Source organism: Poecilia formosa, unplaced genomic scaffold (genome assembly GCF_000485575.1).
Source record: "Poecilia formosa unplaced genomic scaffold, Poecilia_formosa-5.1.2 Scaffold466, whole genome shotgun sequence".
NCBI classification, from domain to species: domain Eukaryota; kingdom Metazoa; phylum Chordata; class Actinopteri; order Cyprinodontiformes; family Poeciliidae; genus Poecilia; species Poecilia formosa.
In genome coordinates, this window is record NW_006800405.1 from 319,969 (window position 1) to 326,690 (window position 6,722).

General features: G+C 51.9%; 1 protein-coding gene across 1 annotated transcript in view; it reads left to right on the forward strand.

The window, feature by feature from the left end:
* Positions 1-6,722, forward strand: part of rasal2 (RAS protein activator like 2) — a 49,807-nt gene that overhangs the window by 3,606 nt on the left and 39,479 nt on the right. The window lies entirely within an intron of this gene.

The following is a 6,722-nucleotide window of genomic DNA, read 5'->3' on the forward strand; positions in this document are numbered from 1 at the left end:
GGCTGAACAGGCGGCCAACAGGAAGTAATCTGATTACTTTGGGGGTGGCGGCTGTGGCCTCAGAGCAGGAGAGGAAACGTCCTGCAGAGGAACTGAAGCTTGTTCCTCTTCACGTTCTGCTCTGAAAGCTTCCTCCTTCTGGATCCGACCTCTGACCTTTGGCCCTGAGTAGATCCGAGACAGGTCCAGGTTCAAACTGTTCCTAAAAGTCGGATCAGTTTCCTCCTGAAGTTTGGACGGTGGGATCCTCCTCCCTGCTGGCCTCAGGTCAGAACCAGAACCAGCTTGATGACCTAATCCATGACATCATCAGACAGTGACTAAAACAGGAAGTGACTGTGAGGTAAGGCAGCTGCTGGACTGGGAACATTAGCTCATTGAGCTGCAGAAACCGGATCAGAACCGTCCAGGACCTCCTGAGACGCGGCTGCGTTAAAGCTGCAGAGCGAATTTTTATAAAACTTGTTTTTCTGCCTCAGTTCAATCAGTTTATGAATCAGATCATCTGAGCTGCTACTCAGTCAGAGCCAGGAGGCGGGGCTTAGCGCTGCCAATCATCTTTGACTTATTTACGTTTTGTTTTCTGGCAAAGAAACCTGGAAGTTCTGGAAACCCAACAGAACTGAAGTCAGAGATATTTGAAGGAAAATTGCCACTGGATTTAAAGAGTTCCTGGATTTCAGGATTTATTCATTGGTTTTTATGTTTTGAACAAAAACATTTCCCAGCTTCAGTTTGTCACATTTTCCGGACTGAAATGGGAACGTTTGCTGAGCGCTGTCTGGGTCCAGCTAGACAGTCCAGCCTGGCGGTCCGGCTAGACCAGGGGTGGCAGCTCCAGGCCTGGAGGGCCTCCTGCACCCTGTAGATGTGTCTCTACTTCAACACACCCGAGTCAAATAACGAGGTCGTCAGCAGAACTTGATGCACTGAGGAGGAGATTCAGCTGCTGGATCCAGGTGTGTTGGACCAGGGAGTCTAAGAGCTGCAGGACTCGGACCTCCAGGACCAGGATCGCCCACCCCTGGGTTAGACAGTCCAGCCTGGGTGGTTCAGCCTGAGCGGTCCTGCCTGGCGGTCCGGCCTGGGCGGTCCGGCCTGGGCGGTCCGGCCTGGACGGTCCAGCCTGGCGGTCCAGCCTGGGCGGTCCGGCCTGAGCGGTCCGGCCTGGGCAGTCCAGCCTGGCGGTCCAGCCTGGGCAGTCCAGCCTGGGTGGTCCAGCCTGGCAGACCGGGTCGGGTTTTCCTGTTGTGTCTGGATGAAACGGGAACGTTGGTCCTNGCATCACCAGGTTTGTGGCTGTGTGGTTTTATCCCACAGTTCCTGAACGCATCACCAGAACCCTCTCAGGTTGTGATGTCAGCAGCCGGTTCTGTCAGTTGATCTCACCCTGCTGGACTCTGGCGCCGGTACCGGATCCTCCCTGCTGGACCGGTGCCATGCCGCCTTCAGGGTCAGCTTCTCTGTAGGACGTTCTGGTTCTGGGTTTTGCCGGGCCTGCTGGATTCTCTCGGATTGTTTCTGTTTGGGTCAAGATAAAAACTTCTTCCTGGTTCCAGGCCCGGTTCGGCCCGGTTCTCCTCGGGTTTTATTGGTCAGGTGTCGGTTGAGCCTTCATCCTCGGGACAAAGTTCTGGTCCAGAACCAGAACAGCACCCATTTAACATGCAGTGACCCGGTTTCGACCCAGTTTGCGATGTCCTCCACCAGTTCTGATCCTAGAATGGTCCAGACAGTCTGGTTCTGACTCTGGTTCCTTCGGGTCCTGGCTGGTTAGGATCAGAACCAGAACCGTGCTGTTTGGGTTTGGACCCAGACGGTCTGTTAGTCCTGTCAGTCTGCAGGTTCTACAGGACAATGGAGCCGGGTCGGGAGGAACTTTCCATTTCCTCCCGACCCGGCCCGGTGGGGGGGAGGCCAGGATTTCCTCTCTGGACAAACAGCGCCGGCCCAAAATAAGCCCGGTTCTATTTCTGGACCCGGAGTGGAAAAGCACAACTGGACCGCCTCCGCAGAACAGAACCGTCCAGAACGCTGCTGGACTTCTGGTTCTGGTTCCTGGGATCCAGACTGGACTGGTTTCTCTCCCAGGTCTGGTACCGGTTCTGGTACCGGATCAACATCCTGTTTTTAAACCAGCAGGCTACGGCAGGCAGTTTGAGCATAAAATCGTCTTCATCTGTTTCTAAAAACGAGTTTTGAAACAAAAACTGACCAGAAATGTAAATTTATCTACATTTACATTTCAGCAGATCAAAACTGCTTGTGTTGCACAAACGATGTGATTATTATGACATAAACTTTATTATGACAAGTCAAAATTACATTTGTAGGTAATGCAGGTACTGCTGCAGAAATCTGAAAGCATTGCAACTTCAAAACAGCTTTGAAGAGCTGAAAGTTCGATTTGCTGAGTCATAATTTATTTTCACAATACCTGCAGTTTAACTTAGACCAGTTGAATTATTTATACATATTTATATATTTTATCTGAAGTTGCGTTCAAGATCTGTCCACTTCAGCCAAGAGGAGCAGCGTCTTCCTCAGGAATCTGTAAACCACCGGCTGAGTTCAGGAAGCACAACTTCCTGTTTGTCTCCTGAAACAGGACCGGGTCGGTTCTGCTGGGTGGAAGAACCAGCAGCAGTTTTCCTGTTTCCTCCCTGCAGCTGATTGAAGGAATCCGGGTTTTTGTTTACATTCCTGAGCGGGCTGAACAGGCGGCCAACAGGAAGTAATCTGATTACTTTAGGGTGGCTGAACAGGCGGCCAACAGGAAGTAATCTGATTACTTTGGGGGTGGCGGCTGTGGCCTCAGAGCAGGAGAGGAAACGTCCTGCAGAGGAACTGAAGCTTGTTCCTCTTCACGTTCTGCTCTGAAAGCTTCCTCCTTCTGGATCCGACCTCTGACCTTTGGCCCTGAGTAGATCCGAGACAGGTCCAGGTTCAAACTGTTCCTAAAAGTCGGATCAGTTTCCTCCTGAAGTTTGGACGGTGGGATCCTCCTCCCTGCTGGCCTCAGGTCAGAACCAGAACCAGCTTGATGACCTAATCCATGACATCATCAGACAGTGACTAAAACAGGAAGTGACTGTGAGGTAAGGCAGCTGCTGGACTGGGAACATTAGCTCATTGAGCTGCAGAAACCGGATCAGAACCGTCCAGGACCTCCTGAGACGCGGCTGTGTTAAAGCTGCAGAGCGAATTTTTATAAAACTTGTTTTTCTGCCTCAGTTCAATCAGTTTCAACGATGTTACAGTTTATGAATCAGATCATCTGAGCTGCTACTCAGTCAGAGCCAGGAGGCGGGGCTTCGCGCTGCCAATCATCTGACTTATTTACTTTTTGTTTTCTGGCAAAGAAATCTGGAAGTTCTGGAAACCCAACAGAACTGAAGTCAGAGATATTTGAAGGAAAATTGCTGCTCAGTTTGTTACATTTTCAGGACTGAAATGGGAACGTTTGCTGAGCGCTGTCTGGGTCCGGCTAGACCAGGGGTGGCAGCTCCAGGCCTGGAGGGCCTCCTGCACCCTGTAGATGTGTTTCTACTTCAACACACCTGAGTCCAATAATGAGGTCGTCAGCAGAACCTGATGCACTGAGGAGGAGATTCAGCTGCTGGATCCAGGTGTGTTGGACCAGGGAGTCTAAGAGCTGCAGGACTCGGACCTCCAGGACCAGGACTGCCCAGCCCTGGGTTAGACAGTCCGGCCTGGCGGTCCGGCCTGGCAGACCGGCCTGGCAGACCGGCCTGGCGGTCCGGCCTGGCGGTCCGGCCTGGCGGTCCAGCCTGGCGGTCCAGCATGGCGGTCCAGCATGGCGGTCCGGCCTGGCGGTCCGGCCTGGCGGTCCGGCCTGGCGGTCCGGCCTGGCAGACCAGCATGGCGGTCCAGCATGGCGGTCGGCCTGGCGGTCCGGCCTGGCGGTCCGGCCTGGCGGTCCGGCCTGGCGGTCCGGCCTGGCGGTCCAGCCTGGCGGTCCAGCATGGCGGTCCAGCATGGCGGTCCGGCCTGGCGGTCCGGCCTGGCGGTCCGGCCTGGCAGACCGGGTCGGGTTTTCCTGTTGTGTCTGGATGAAACGGGAACGTTGGTCCTTCCTCTGAGTTGCTATCGTCCAGGTTTTGTGTCTGGAATGTTTGGCATGTTTCCTCCTCTGGGCCAGGTTTCCCTCTCCTGCCTTCCTCTCAGGCCCGGTTCTTTGGCCCAGTTCTTGCCCCGGTTCCGGAGCCCGGTGATTTTTACGGGCTGGAATGTTTGGCTTCCGGGCTGCCGGCCAGGAAATGGATGGGATTCCAGTGGTAGGTCAGGCCTGGGGGGCGAGCGTGTCTGGGTGTTGATGTAAGCAGAGCGCGGGCCGGGTCGGGTCAGAACAGGAACCAGAACCTGCAGAATGAATAGAGGTTATGGTTTAACCAGCAGGTGAACTCGCTGCAGTTCCCATGAAGTTTATGTTTCCAGTAAAACAGAAGTTCAGACGGTGCTGGGAGGGTTACTGGTCCAGTCTGACTCACTGGTATTTTTACTCCGTTTCCAGGAAGTGACATCACTTCTCTCCTTCACATTGCAGCTCATCCTGTCCTGCTGCCAGCTCAGACTTACAGGCTGTGAACCAGCAGAAATCATGAAGTTCATGGGAATATTTCTGAAGCTTCCACAGCCAGGGGAAAACGGCCGAATGGATCAGAACCAGAAAACCGGGTCTTCTGGTTCTGATCAGTGATCTGGAGTAAAAATCAAACGGCTTCATAGTTTTAGTGTGAATATTAGCTCTTAGTAGGAGCCATAGGGGGCGCTCTTATAGTTTTTGGGTAGTGGGAAAATTTTTCTAAAAAGCTGAACTGAACTTTTCTGTAAGTCTGACAAAGATGTATGAGTCTCCTTTCAGCCAGCTGGCTAACAGTGTGCAGCAACATGTGGGGGAGGGGCAGTGGTGCATTACTGGGTGTTACTTTCAGCTGAAGAAAGTTTTGCACCTTACACTGTAGGAGTGTTGTGACGGACAAATGTAGCCTTTGAAACGGTAACTTGATTAAAATATCTGTAAACTTTGATACTTGATCCCTCAGACTCTGATTTATTTGTATCATTCTGCAGTGAATTATGACTGCAGGATCTTTAGTAAATAAATAAAACTTATTTTGAATCTCACAGAAAACAAAGGCATGAAGACCAACAAACTGCGACGCTTCAGTACCGACTCGTTCAATGGTCAGCAGAATAATCCGATATTTCAGTTCTGGAGCCACAGAGGAAGGAAATACTGGCTGACTGACCAGAACATTGATCAAGACCCAGAACCACAGATCCCACCTGCTGGTGTGGTTCTGATGTCAGGTTGGAGTCTGTGTTGAAAATGAGGTCTGGTTCTGGTTCTGGTTCCAGAACCTCTTCCATCCAGGCAGGCCTTTATGTTTCTGATGTTCAGGTCACGATACAGAAGGAACTGATGAGCTTCATCAGTTTCATCGACCTTCCCGTCTCTGGGTGTTCTGTGGCGTTTTTCTGGGATATTTTCTTAAGGCGGTCAGCAGAGAATGTGATGTGACGCTGACCATTCCCAGTTTGGTCCCAGTTTGGTTCCAGCTTGTTCCCAGTTTGTTCCCAGCTTGGTCCCAGTTTGGTTCCAGTTTGGTCTCAGTTTGGTTCCAGTTTGTTCCCAGCTTGTTCCCAGTTTGGTCCCAGTTTGGTTCCAGTTTGGTCTCAGTTTGTTCCCAGCTTGTTCCCAGTTTGGTCCCAGTTTGGTCCCAGTTTGGTCCCAGTTTGTTCCCAGTTTGGTCCCAGTTTGGTTCCAGTTTGTTCCCAGCTTGGTTCCAGTTTGTTCCCAGTTTGTTCCCAGCTTGTTCCCAGTTTGTTCCCAGCTTGTTCCCAGCTTGGTCCCAGTTTGGTTCCAGTTGGTCCCAACTTGGTCCCAGTTTGGTCCCAGGTGAGGCTGCAGGTGTGAAACTCCTCGTCTGAGAGGTGGGATTGGTTTCTGTCAGGTTTCTGTTCCCAGTGGACTCCAGACCCGCTCAGATGAAACCAGTTTGCGCTGCCAGCAGCAGCAGCGTTGATGCAGGACGGTCCTGTCTCGGTCTTTAGAGTGGAGCATTAATAAATGATGTTGGAAGTGACGGCGACTTCTTCTGCTTCCCCGCATTCCTCTGTCCCAATGAATCATTTATCAGCTAAAGACCTCCTGACTTTCCTAGTGTTGGACGAAGCGGATAAACATCCCGATCCTTCTGACTCCCTGAGCTCCTCCTGGGAAGCAGCGCCTGGATGACTTGGCTCTGGTTTGGATTCTTGGGATTATCATCACCGGGTCTTAGCGCTGACCCAGATGCAGCGGTGCCGTCCAGGACACCCGCCGCTTCCTGATCCCATCAGCTCCGAATGTGGGTCAGTGAGCAGAGAGCTTTTCACAGCTCCACCTGTTCCAGCCCCACAGGACACCTGGAGGGTTAGTTGGGAAACCCAGGTCTGGATTTCTCCTTCCTCATTTCTCCTCAGATACTTCAGAATCTGTTCAACCTTTAAAAGCTGCAGTTATTCCACCCATAAATCTTCCTCCCCTCCAACAAGAAACCAGTTTCAGGAGATGTTAGATGTTCTGCTGTTAAAAGCCATCATGATGTTGAGGTGAAGGAATATAATGTATAAACTCTTTAATCCGAATCGGATTCCCAGTTTTCCCAGGCGTTCCAAGGTGTTCCCAGGTGGCCTCAGGGCCAAAGGGGAACATC